This window comes from Leptodactylus fuscus, chromosome 9 (genome assembly GCF_031893055.1).
Source record: "Leptodactylus fuscus isolate aLepFus1 chromosome 9, aLepFus1.hap2, whole genome shotgun sequence".
Taxonomy (NCBI): Eukaryota; Metazoa; Chordata; class Amphibia; order Anura; family Leptodactylidae; genus Leptodactylus; species Leptodactylus fuscus.
The window spans coordinates 10577081-10591624 of record NC_134273.1 but is presented as its reverse complement, the minus strand read 5'-3'; the positions used below and the strand labels follow the sequence as shown (position 1 = coordinate 10591624).

The window sequence follows — 14544 nt, the reverse complement described above, 5'->3', positions numbered from 1 at the left end:
TGCAGATAGATAGGTTACTGTCACCAGACCCAGCATATCACCCCAGCCCTGCAGATAGATAGGTTACTGTCACCAGAACCAGCATATCACCCCAGCCCTGCAGATAGATAGGTTACTGTCACCAGACCCAGCATATCACCCCAGCCCTGCAGATAGATAGGTTACTGTCACCAGACCCAGCATATCACCCCAGCCCTGCAGATAGATAGGTTACTATCACCAGACCCAGCATATCACCCCAGCCTGCAGATAGGTTACTGTCACCAGACCCAGCATATCACCCCAGCCCTGCAGATAGATAGGTTACTATCACCAGACCCAGCATATCACCCCAGCCCTGCAGATAGATAGGTTACTGTCACCGACCCAGCATATCACCCCAGTCCTGCAGATAGATAGATTACTGTCACCAGACCCAGCATATCACCCCAGCCCTGCAGATAGATAGGTTACTGTCACCAGAACCAGCATATCACCCCAGCCCTGCAGATAGATAGGTTACTGTCACCAGAACCAGCATATCACCCCAGCCCTGCAGATAGATAGGTTACTGTCACCAGACCCAGCATATCACCCCAGCCCTGCAGATAGATAGGAACTGTATTGATATGTTGGTTCTGGACCACACTAACCTATCCAGGTGCAAGGCTGGGGTGATATTCTGGACTTCTGTGTAAATTGTTGGTTTTTCCTGCAGCACTTTTTTGCAGTAGGACGCCACATGGAGCCTTCGCCTAAAGCGGTTTTCTGGGACATGTTTATTGATGACCCAATATCGCACTTATGTCTTACAATACTTTTTTTGAATCTAAAAAACAGAATTTTGTACGGTGCAGAATCCATTGATCTATGAGAACGTGATGAACCTGAAATAACAAAATCCTTGAATTCTTCATCCCCAGAAAAGAGAAAAGTCAAACTTTTGTCATTGTGCAAATCAATATTCTTGAGTGACTTCACCCGGCGATATTCCTACATAAAGCTGTACAAGAAATTGTGTCCTTTGATAATCCTTCCAGCAGAAATGACTTGTCCATTTCCATGTAATGAGTGTTAGACATCCCTGTGATCACAGAAGGGGCCCTTTAACTCCCAATTTAAAATGCAGTCAACGCCATTGATCCCGAAACATCATTCTCCCAACTGTAGACTTCCCGAGATCCCATATATGTCATGTCAAATGGCACAATAACTGAGGCCACATGTGTAAGTATTGAGATTGCCTGCCATTAAGAGTTGTCAATAAAAGCATCTCTGAGGATCCTTCTGAGAACAGGGAGAGAGAAATGACTGCATTAGACCTCAGCCAAAACCCATATGAAATAACCCAACAAAACCCAATATCAGCCTCCAATAATAAATCAGTATGACAGCTGTGAAAGAGTCACATATAGTCCTAAATACTGATTATATAAATGTAAATATCATCTTATATCTAAAATTAATCTATAGTACATATATAAACAGAACCATTAAATAACTGCAGTATTATGTACTCCAGAGCTGCGCTCACTATTCTGCTGGTACAGTCACTGTGTACATACATTACATTACTTATCCTGTATTATACTCCAGAGCTGCGCTCACTATTCTGCTGGTGCAGTCACTGTGTACATACATTACATTACTTATCCTGTATTATACTCCAGAGCTGCGCTCGCTATTCTGCTGGTACAGTCACTGTGTACATACATTACATTACTTATCCTGTATTATACTCCAGAGCTGCGCTCACTATTCTGCTGGTACAGTCACTGTGTACATACATTACATTACTTATCCTGTATTATACTCCAGAGCTGCGCTCACTATTCTGCTGGTACAGTCACTGTGTACATACATTACATTACTTATCCTGTATTATACTCCAGAGCTGCGCTCACTATTCTGCTTATCCTGAAGCTTTTCAGTCCAACATTTAGAATATTTTTGTATAAAAAGCCTTCTCTATTCAGCTCTCTATAACTTTTAATGACGTCTCAGAACAGTTGTGGTACAGACGGAGTTGTCCTTTAGATGAGACTTCCTCTCTGCATAGAAGACTTTAGCATTGTGCTAGGTTCCCGTTTACATGAAGGAATAATAAGAGGTTTGTGGAGAAATAAGGACACGGAACGTCTTATAATATCGCAGGCACAATAACATAATGAGAGACTGAAATGTATTCACATCACTGTATGGAGAGAAGTCCTAAAGTCTCTTTTCCATTCTGATGCGACGTCTCATGTTATCGCCATTATTCGCCGCACTTAGCGACTCTCGGAGACTTACCGGAGATGCGACCGGATAAAAGAAAACATCTAAAAAGTCTGAAAACAGCAAAATGGAAGCAAAATGTTCAGCTCTCAGTTTTGTCATTATATCCGAGAGCTCGGCATTCATGTGATGATCATACAATTGACATGATAGTGACGCCATTAATATGGGGATCGGGATTCCAGTAGGAACTAGTAAATAAATAGGGGAAGGAATGATATAAGGAGGTGCGGATGATCTATGAATATAATGTAACCCTTCCATATGGAACATACTGACGTCTCCTACTTGTCCTTATGGATGAACATATCCCGCAGTGACCACAGGGGGTGTGATATATTCAGGAATTGTTTATGCTGTCTGTCAAGATGAATAATCACCCTTAGTATGGTTGGAAGAATCTGTGGGTTCTCTTCTATCTCATGGGCAACTTTATAGCAGTGATTGCTGAAACCCCTGCTGGGGTGATGTTCTGGGGTCTGCTGACAGTAACCTATCTATCTGCAGAGATGGGATAATATACTGGTTCTAACCTAGCTAACATATCTATTTATCTAACCTAGCTATCTGCAGGGCTGGGGTGATATGCTGGTTCTGGTGACAGTAACCTATCTATCTGCAGGGCTGGGGTGATATGCTGATTCTGGTGACAGTAACCTATGTATCTACAGGGCTGAGGTGATATGCTGATTCTGGTGACAGTAACCTATCTATCTGCAGGGCCCGGGTGATATGCTGGTTCTGGTGACAGTAACCTATCTATCTGCAGGACTGGGGTGATATGCTGGTTCTGGTGACAGTAACCTATGTATCTGCAGGGCTGGGGTGATTTGCTGGATCTGCTGACAGTAACCTATCTATCTGCAGGGCTGGGGTGATATGCTGGTTCTGGTGACAGTAACCTATCTATCTGCAGGGGGCTGGGTGATATGCTGGTTCTGGTGACACTAACCTATCTATCTGCAGGGCTGGGGTGATATGCTGGGTCTGGTGACAGTAACCTATTTATCTGCAGGGCTAGGGTGATATGCTGGGTCTGGTGACACTAACCTATCTATCTGCAGGACTGGGGTGATATGCTGGGTCTGATGACACTAACCTATCTATCTGCAGGGCTGGGGTGATATGCTGGGTCTGGTGACAGTAACCTATCTATCTGCAGGGCTGGGGTGATATGCTGGGTCTGGTGACAGTAACCTATCTGCAGGGCTGGGGTGATATGCTGGGTCTGGTGACAGTAACCTATCTATCTGCAGGGCTGGGGTGATATGCTGGTTCTGGTGAAAGTAACCTATCTATCTGCAGGGCTGGGGTGATATGCTGCGTCTGGTGACAGTAACCTATCTATCTGCAGGGCTGGGGTGATATGCTGGTTCTGGTGACAGTAACCTATCTATCTGCAGGGCTGGGGTGATATGCTGGTTCTGGTGACAGTAACCTATCTATCTGCAGGGCTGGGGTGATATGCTGGTTCTGGTGAAAGTAACCTATCTATCTGCAGGGCTGGGGTGATATGCTGGTTCTGGTGACACTAACCTATCTATCTGCAGGGCTGGGATGATATGCTGGTTCTGGTGAAAGTAACCTATCTATCTGCAGGGCTGGGGTGATATGCTGGTGACTCTTACATATGATCTTATATACATCTGTAGACAGGAGAATGTTTGCATTGCCCTGCACAGTCACTACAGAGTATATAAGAAAGCAGTGTCAGTGGTTGTTCGAGTACAGACAGGGGCATCTCCCTCACTCGCTAATAATGCAATCCCATAATATAATGTACCGTACATAGTGTAATAATGCAATCCCATAATATAATGTACTGTACATAGTGTCTCAGAAGCCGAGTACTATATATTCCGCTTTAATATTGCCATGTCCGTCCCTTGACCAGGCCATGAATATTAGTCAGTATTTCCGGCCGGAGACTCAGCGACACATCTGTAGGTCTGGGCTTCGTGCATTGGGCAGCTTGTTAAATTTCCCTTCCTTTGTAACGGGTGAGGTACCAGCATGGCTCTTGCAGCGGGCACAGGGGACCTGTTTAAGAACAAGTGAAGCCGGAATTTGACGTGAAAATATATCAAAGGCTGCATATTACCGAGCTTAATAGTATACATGAAAGAGCTGTCCCTAATTAAGCGCACCCTCAGATCCTCCGCTCGTCTGGCAGGTCGCTCGATTGCAGCCTTGGATCTTTTTTTGCAATGAAGCTTTAACTCTGGAGCCGTTACAGAGAATGGCACGACAACTGCTTAAATAGCAACTACATAGGCAACTGATATGAGTGGAATCACTCCCTACTGTATGTCATTTGTAGGTAGGAACTAGCGACAGACACGGCCCATTACTCAGTATACTGCATTGTATTCTGGGCCCAGACACCTCCCACCCATGTATAGCTTAGAGTCCCCAAATCAGGTCCCTTCCATTTGTAGACCCCAGACCAGACTTGGGACAACCCCTTTACAGAGCTCAGACTACACATTGGGATGTTCAGCTCCCCCTGTTTCTGCAGAGATGACCCCTCCTCTAGGAGAGTTAGTACTGTGCAGTAAGTAAGCCCTAGTAGCAATATATCAGTCAGTACTGCACAGTGCAGCAGGCTCCCATAGGCTCAGTATTGACCCTCAGTATTGTTCATACAAGCAATTCTCTGCCTGTATCAAGGAGTTACAGTATATAGAACAGTATATATAGATATAAGAGGTCTGCTGTAATGAGAAGGTCCATGGAGAGAACGTTCTATTGACCTAGTATTTAATAGGATATTAAATCAGTGGTTTGGTGCAATGTTACCGCTATAAGAAAATCTATAGAAAAAGAACAGTGTGCAAAGACATGAAGTCATAGGATAAGATGTATCTAAGCCCTATCTTATCTTATCTTATCATATAGATATATCATCAAGAATATTCTGCCCATTACTAGGTCAGAGATGTCACGTACAGCAGATTCTTTATCTCACCAGTCTCCAGCTCTGGCTTTGGTTTGCAGATATAAAAAGACTGCAGGGAATGTGTCACCGTATATACTCGAGTATAAGCCGACCCCAATATAAGCCGGGACCACTAAGTTTACCACAAAAAAACTGGGAAAATTGACTCGAGTATAAGCCGAGGGGGGGGGGGGGGGTAATGCAGCAGCTACTGGAAAACTTAAAAAATTGATGGTCGGAGGTTTTGGGTGCAGTAGTTGCTGGGTGCTGGGAAAGAAGCTTGAGGACTGGGTTTTTCTTCCCCCACTTGGAATTCAGCCTGGCTGTATATAGGGTATCTGCAGTGCTCCTATTAACCCCTCCTGACGGAACAGGAGCACTGCAGATCCCCTATATTCAGTAGACACAGGGAGACCTAATGTGTTTTCTTGACTCGAGTATAAGCCGAGGGGCTTTTTCAGCACAAAATCTGTGCTGAAAAATTTGGCTTATACTCGAGTATATACGGTACATGTATAAATCTCGACCCCTGGGTTGGGGTACTATTACCCCCTCAGCACCCTCTATAGCTATGCTGCTGTCTTGTATGGAGTGGCCCTCAGTATGATGGGTGGCCACTTCTTACAAAGTCGCAGTCTCCAATCATTTTATTTCTTGGTCTGTTGCAGTAATGCTGGTAATCCTCCCGCCACTTTGCCAGTTATCTGCCCCCTTCTGGTCCTCAGCTCGGTCATGTGACCAGCAATAAGATTCTCCGACTGATACAATGTTTCCTGTGTGCAGTGAAGTCACTTTCTCCATGCACTGCTATGGGACTGACATCAAGACTCTCCTAGGAATGAATAGAGAAGCGGACTCCACGTATAAGATGCGATGTCAGTGGAGGAGTCTTATTCCTGGTCACATGACACAGCTGAGGACCAGAAGGGAGCAGATAACTCACAAATACAAATAACGAGAAGCGCTTCGCTACAATTTACTTCTTGTACTGCGTCTTTAAAGGGAATGTGTCAGCAGAAAGTGACAAAGCTTTTATATTAAACATATTTTATCATTTTGATGATTTTTAATCAATATTACTACATCTTAAGTATGACATGCTGCAATTTTCACTCTGCCTACTAAGTCTAATAATAGACTGACACTTGTCAATTCTATACAGGTTCTCTTTGCAGCTTTTACCACATTTACATCACAGACAGGAATACAATAGAAGATAACACCTCTATAGACAACACTGCTGACCCTATCCATTACTGACAACAGATGATGTCGCAGATCTTCTATTTCCCTCCCTGCACAGATCATGTCTTGAAAACTCTCCCTTAGAAATTGAAAGTAATGTTGTAAATTTTTTATCTATTTATTTTTCTGTACTGATTATGGGGTCGGCCATCTTGCCTGAGCTTCTCCTCTACTCTTTCAACAGCTTTTAGTGATCTGCTTTACAGCATAGGAACGCTAGATTCATTGAGGTCTATGGGAGGGGGAGGAGACAAGCTGTGACATCATCTATTGTCAGTAGTGATATAATGATGGGTCAGCGGTGTTATCTATAGAGGTGTTATCTTCTATTGCAGTCCTGTCTTTGATGTAAATGAGGTGACTGCTGCAATGATATCCAACAAAATGAGCAAGTGTTAGTCCATTATTAGGCTTAGTGACTAGAGTGAAAATTGCAGGACATAGTCCTTTTTTTAAATATAGATCGGGACATAAAAAATTAAAAATAAAATAATCAAATATGATTAAAAACATATGTTTCATATAAGAACTTTGTTGTGGTGATTCAGCTCCAGGCTATTGCTGCCTAGGGCCATGACTGTGCTGTAAAGCAGGTCACTAAATGCTGTTAACAAAGCAGGCAAGAGGGACAGAAAATGGAAAAAAAAATGACAAAAAATTAAGAGATTTAATAAATAGAATAAATTGGAGGCACATTCCTTATTAGCTGTACCCTGATGTCATCGGGCACGGTTTACGGTATAAAATCGGAGGCATATAGCGGTACAGTAGGGATCAATCAATGGTGTGATATTAGGGATCCGCGCCCTGATCTTCAGGTGTGTGTATAGTACATGAGCCCGCACAGGTGACAGGACCGGCACCAGATTGCGCCTCTTTCTTTAAGATGCACCATCTGTACGGAGCAGGTGCCGGGAAATCATCAACCTTAAAGATCTGCTTGTGCTCCTTCTTTGGGGAATCGGTAACATTGTTTTAATGAAAGAGCTTGAAGTGCAGATTGAATATAGGTGTCAAATGCAGCGGCTACAGCCCAGCTTTGCAGACAATTTCGGCGGCGTACAAGGCAGGCTTCATTCTGTTACGTGTTATGAAGGAGCTGCAGAAACTCCATTATCTTCCCTCTTGGAGCGGCGGCTCTGATTTAGCAGCCGACATCTTTGTATTATTTTAGATGACTGCGCCGGCCGAGGCTTTATTGTAGGGAAGCGGCTTATAACATGCGGTCGGACATTGCTCTCCGCGCATCATCACAAGATACACATCATAAATCTCGCATTTTTTCCCGGCTCTAATATTGCAGAGGAATGGAATTGCCGTCTTTGGGGACTTATTTAAAGTTTCGGCATCATCCATTGCGCACAATAAATAGCACTGCTATTGACTGCGCACTGCGGCTCCTCCGGCGGCTTTTGTCGAGGCAGAGCTCCTCATTATGGGTTTAGGGGAAACGTCTGCTGACCAGGACAAAACTGTCACCGGTGGGATTTCCCGGCCCGTCATTACAGCAGACACTTAGTTAAGGGTTTGCAGTTTGTTCAGCCAGAGCTGATTAGTTTCCAGTGGAACAATGGCGAGATATACAGCGAGTAATGGGCGCGGATACCGCCCTGCGGCCCCAGAGAGTGCACATCACTACCACAGGCATGGAGGGTACACAAGCCTGGAGAGCTAAGACCCCCAATCATACAGCTGTAACCAGCCCACCAACCAAGTGCCATATATACAGCCATAATACAGAATAGTGATAATACATGTATATAGTTATATGGCCATATACAGTGATATAACTATATGGCTGTAATACATGCACATCATAGTACAAGAGTAATGTGATGTAACAGTACAGGATAATACACACAGTGATGTCACAGTACAGAGATAATACACACAGTGATGTCACAGTACAGAGATAATACACACAGTGATGTCACAGTACAGGGATAATACACACAGTGATGTCACAGTACAGAGATAATACACACAGTGATGTCACAGTACAGGGATAATACACACAGTGATGTCACAGTACAGAGATAATACACAGTGATGTCACAGTACAGGATAATACACACAGTGATGTCACAGTACAGGATAATACACACAGTGATGTCACAGTACAGGATAATACACACAGTGATGTCACAGTACAGAGATAATACACACAGTGATGTCACAGTACAGAGATAATACACACAGTGATGTCACAGTACAGGATAATACACACAGTGATGTCACAGTACAGGATAATACACACAGTGATGTCACAGTACAGAGATAATACACACAGTGATGTCACAGTACAGAGATAATACACACAGTGATGTCACAGTACAGGATAATACACACAGTGATGTCACAGTACAGAGATAATACACACAGTGATGTCACAGTACAGAGATAATACACACAGTGATATCACAGTACAGGATAATACACACAGTGATGTCACAGTACAGAGATTATACACACAGTGATGTCACAGTACAGAGATAATACACACAGTGATGTCACAGTGCAGAGATAATACACACAGTGATGTCACAGTACAGGATAATACACACAGTGATGTCACAGTACAGAGATAATACACACAGTGATGTCACAGTACAGAGATTATACACACAGTGATGTCACAGTACAGGCTAATACACACAGTGATGTCACAGTATAGAGATAATACAGTGATGTCACAGTACAGGGTTAATACATAGTGTGATTTAGTTATTGCCACCACCTGTTAGGTGCCTCAGGTAAGTAACAGGTGCTGTTAATTACACAAATTAGAGAAGCATCACATGATTTTTCCAACAGTGCAAATACTTATCCATTGAAGACAAATTAAATGAAGATAATAATACCAAAGAGATTGTGCTTGCAATAAGTTTCTGGAAGAACACGAGTATTATCTGACAGAATTGCAGGGGGGCCAATTCTTTTGGCCAGCACTGTAGATCTGTAGTAGTTTTTCCATCTAGTCTATCTAATAACTATTGTACTGTATTTGGGAGTTCCATTGGTGACATTGTATAGTCTCTTGGCCACTGGGTATTCCCCCCCCCCCCCCCCCGCCCCTTGGGTTTCCTCCCCATACCTGTCCGGCTAGCAGAGTCTTCTAGAATATTCCACACTTGCAGATTATACCTTTGGTAGTTCCGTCATCTCAGTTCATTTTTTTTTTTATATTGTAAGATAAATCTTCTTGCTGTTTTTCCTCCTCTCTTCCGTCTACAAGGTCGTGTTCCCACGTTTCGATGTATCACACACCTCGGAGCCAGAGACGCCTTCTTCTGAGCCTCACAATTAGCTGGCTGTGAATCTCGAGGCTTTTCTCGTAGATAACAATTACATATGACAAAAATTTTATTTATTTTGCTATGGATAACCTAATTGTGGATGCAAATCTGTCTGAACCTGTGTTATTGCAAGTACAGATGATTATGAATAGAGAAGTGTCTGCAGACGATTGCGGCTCCAGAAGTAATTTAAGGCCATCGCCAATTTCCCAAATGATGAAAAGCAAATAATTCTGGCTGGAGATAAATGATTATTAAGTGCGGCATTGCGCTAAAGCAGTTAAATACATTTACCATTGCATACATTAGAAGCGAGATAAGGCGGCGACGTCACCGCGCCACGGCTGATGGCGAATTACAAAGTAACAAATGTTTAACTATTTGTATAAATTTCCCATAACAAAGATTCTGGGGAAGTCGAAACTCTATTAATTCCCTCTGTTATTCTTCCTGGAAATACATGACTAAATTGACATGTGGGCTTAGGAGATGCAACAAACAGAATGTTGGTGTCCAATTGGTAAAGTTGTTCTAAATTTCCAGGAGGAATTATAGAGGGATGGCCTAATGCATAGTTTTAAGGAAATATGACAATGAGGGAGATTTATGCAGACTGGTGTTGTTAATGGCGGATCCCGGAGTTGGCGGGGGTGCTCCTTTTTATACAATCTGCTCCACATGGAATAGCAACGGAGAACAGGTGCGGACTAGGCCTCCATTTTGTTCCATTCACATGACCCACTTCATAAGGAAAAAAAAGTGCATCAAATATGGTCACCTGGCGCCTGTGGGTGTATATGAAACTGTCTGAAAGTGCACTGGGGGCGGGCACAATTTTCCAGATTTGCCTTCAATGGTGCAGACAGAGGCCGACAACGTCAGGGCTAAAGAGACGGCATTGCTCTGTGATTCTATAGGACTGTTGGTGCACTTTAAGCTGTCTGTAGGCAGATCTGGCAAACAGGCCCCGCCCCCAGTGCACTTGAGGCTGATTGGAAAAAGATGATTATATCTGCATTGCTTCATTGGTTTATGGCCACATAGGAATGTCGCTACTCCTATGAAAGGACGCCACATGGCATGATATCTGGATGGGGAAACATTTTGGACCCCCTTTAAGCAGGGACGCTGTTTAAAGGGTAACAGGCAGTAAGAGAGTCCACGTCACAGTCTGTTTCCAAAATCGCCCAAAAAGTTGCACTGGCAGGACTTTTTCCTCTGAGAGTTTCGGTTTTAGAGAAAGGACACCCATCGAATCCCGTTATAGTCCCATTGGACTCCTTATGTCACGGGCGTAGGGTTACACTTCCCTTTTGAGGGATCAGACAATGGCCAGAGCGATGCTAGTGGGAACCTAGATTTGATGGATTTATAAACAACATCAAATAATCCAATTTTTGTTGTTGTTGTTTTTTTTTCTCCATCAACTTCTTTTTTTCTTCTTCTAAAGAATCAAAAACAACCCAAAGAAATTCTTTAGTAAATAGACAAATTAATCAGGAAAACAAATATCTTGATAATCTGCGGCGTTGCGACGGAAGAATGATTGCGGTTTCATTAAAGCGTCTAAACAATCCCGTATGGACCCAGATATAATAGAAGATAATCATCTTGACAAACACAGGGGGGTGGGGGCTTACCGAAAAACTCCGAGACGAGAACTGTTGAAAATTTTACTTACGGAAAGTTGCGTGGGAAGTTCAAAAGATTTATCGCCGCCGTAATTAAAATGATCTCGGTATGAAAACTTCAGATAAAAGCCTGGCGGAGAGAAGCGGGACTCATTTGCATAGACTTTATTTAGGTTTACATGAGGCTCTCAGTGGGGCCCCTGACAGTGGCCCCTGAAGAACCCACCAGGAGGGAACATCCAAGCGCTACGGGGAATTATTAAAAGTTGTCGTCCATTATTGGTATAAAAATGAGAGTTATCTTAGTTGTCAACTCTCTTGGAAGTTCTGAGATGGAATGCTTGCGCATGCGCCGACCTCGTGATCAATTTACATGTGACTTACCCGGACACTAGGGGTGCTATGCGCAGTTGGCTTGATCCGTAACCCCATCAAAAATCGTCTTTCATTTAGGAGAGTCTGTTCTTCTATACCCAGGGAAGGCAGCACATCCACACTGATGGATACAATCTTTTACCAGAACTTTCTATAGAACGTCGGTGGAATATAATGACAATTTCTGGATCTGTCCAGGCGAGGCGGAGGAGTTTTAGGGTTACTTTGCGCTTTTCGAGTGACCCTCTAGTTTTATGAGCTTCAGCAGATTCAGTAAAGACATTGTAATAAGTGCTGGCTCTGGGGAAATGTAAATTGGGCATTAGGCAACACTTCATTACACACGTACGGAGAAAATACCACATGAATCCTGCTCGTTGTCTCAGCCTGTCCGCCAAGACGCCGGCGATATAATGTGTGAGTCCGCTTATTAGGACTGTGATCAACCCGCAGCTGTAATTCACAGTATAGTGGTAGTGGTACTAGTAATAGTGGTGGTAATAGTACTAGTAATAATGGTGGTGGTAGTACTAGTAATAATGGTGGTAATAGTACTAGTAATAATGGTGGTAATAGTACTAGTAATAATGGTGGTAATAGTACTAGTAATAATGGTGGTGGTAGTACTAGTAATAATGGTGGTAATAGTACTAGTAATAGTGGTGGTAATAGTACTAGTAATAATGGTGGTAGTACTAATAATAGTGGAAATACTACTAGTAATAATGGTGGTAGTACTAGTAATAGTGGTAATAGTACTAGTAATAATGGTGGTAATAGTACTAGTAATAATGGTGGTAATAGTACTAGTAATAGTGGTGGTAATAGTACTAGTAATAATGGTGGTAGTACTAATAATAGTGGAAATACTACTAGTAATAATGGTGGTAGTACTAGTAATAGTGGTAATAGTACTAGTAATAATGGTGGTAATAGTACTAGTAATAGTGGTGGTAATAGTACTAGTAATAATGGTGGTGATAGTACTAGTAATAATAGTGGTAGTACTAATAATAATAGTAGTAATAGTATTAGTAATAGTGGTGATAATAGTACTAGTAATAATGGTGGTAGTACTAATAATAGTGGAAATACTACTAGTAATAATGGTGGTAGTACTAGTAATAGTGGTAATAGTACTAGTAATAGTGGTGGTAGTACTAGTAATAATGGTGGTAATAGTACTAGTAATAATGGTGGTAATAGTACTAGTAATAGTGGTAGTAGTACTACTAATAGTGGTGGTAATAGTATTAGTAATAGTGGTGGTGGTCGTACTAGTAATGCTGGTAATAGTACTAGTAATAATGGTAGTAATAGTACTAGTAATAATGGTGGTAATAGTACTAGTAATAGTGGTGGTGGTAGTACTAGTAATGGTGGTAATGGTACTAGTAATAATGGTGGTAATAGTACTAGTAATAGTGGTAATAGTACTAGTAATAATGGTGGTAGTACTAGTAATGGTGGTAATAGTACTAGTAATAATGGTGGTAATAGTACTAGTAATAGTGGTGGTAGTACTAGTAATGGTGGTGGTGGTAGTACTAGTAATAATGGTGGTAATAGTACTAGTAATAATGGTGGTAGTACTAGTAATAGTAGTGGTAATAGTACTAGTAATAATGGTGGTAATAGTACTAGTAATGGTGGTAATAGTAGTAGTAATGGTGGTGGTGGTAGTACTAGTAATAATGGTGGTAATAGTACTAGTAATAATGGTGGTAATAGTACTAGTAATAATGGTGTTAGTACTAGTAATAGTAGTGGTAATAGTACTAGTAATAATGGTGGTGATAGTACTAGTAATGGTGGTGGTAATAGTACTAGTAATGGTGGTAATAGTACTAGTAATAGTGGTGGTGGTAGTACTAGTAATGGTGGTAATGGTACTAGTAATAATGGTGGTAGTACTAGTAATGGTGGTAGTACTAGTAATGGTGGTAATAGTACTAGTAATAATGGTGGTAATAGTACTAGTAATAATGGTGGTGGTAGTACTAGTAATAATGGTGGTAATAGTACTAGTAATAATGGTGGTAATAGTACTAGTAATAATGGTGGTAATAGTACTAGTAATAATGGTGGTAGTACTAGTAATAGTAGTGGTAATAGTACTAGTAATGGTGGTGGTAATAGTACTAGTAATAATGGTGGTAATAGTACTAGTAATGGTGGTAATAGTAGTAATAATAGTGATAATAGTAATTGCAATAGGTAAGAGAATGCTCAGACCAACCAGGATTCTGGAACGTTGATGTAGCAGAGTCTGATACTTGGTAGTGAAGAGAGTAGTCCAAAGAGCAGGGACTTTGTATCAGCGATGACATCATCAATGACATCATCACTGGCCTGGAGAAAAGTCAAGTGAACCAGCAGAGGAGTCAGATATTGTTGGTGTAGCAGAGCTAGGTGTGTGATACGGTTGTTCTAGTCAGAAGACAAGTCAGACGAGGCAGGTTTCTGAAGCATTGGTGAGGCATAGATGTGTACGCAGTATGGTTGGGGGTGAGGGTTCAGGAACAGCGATATAGTGTGAGAATGTGATGGGAGAAAATGGGACAAAGCAAAGAAATAGTCAAACAGGCGGAGTCAGAGAGGAGTCAGTCAGAGAGGAGAAGATATATCCATAGAGTCCTGTGTGATTGTCCGGGCTGCGTGCGCCATACTGTGGCATACGAAATGTCTACCGTGTAATGGTAGGGACAGTACGGACTGTGTGCGCTCCGCCATCTTATGTGGTATTTTATATACTTTTATGCTTTTAGTGCACAATATATAACCGGACCAAATGGCAATGAGA

General features: G+C 42.1%; 1 protein-coding gene across 1 annotated transcript in view; it reads left to right on the top strand.

The window, feature by feature from the left end:
- Nucleotides 1–14544, top strand: part of NEGR1 (neuronal growth regulator 1) — a 378159-nt gene that overhangs the window by 54609 nt on the left and 309006 nt on the right. The window lies entirely within an intron of this gene.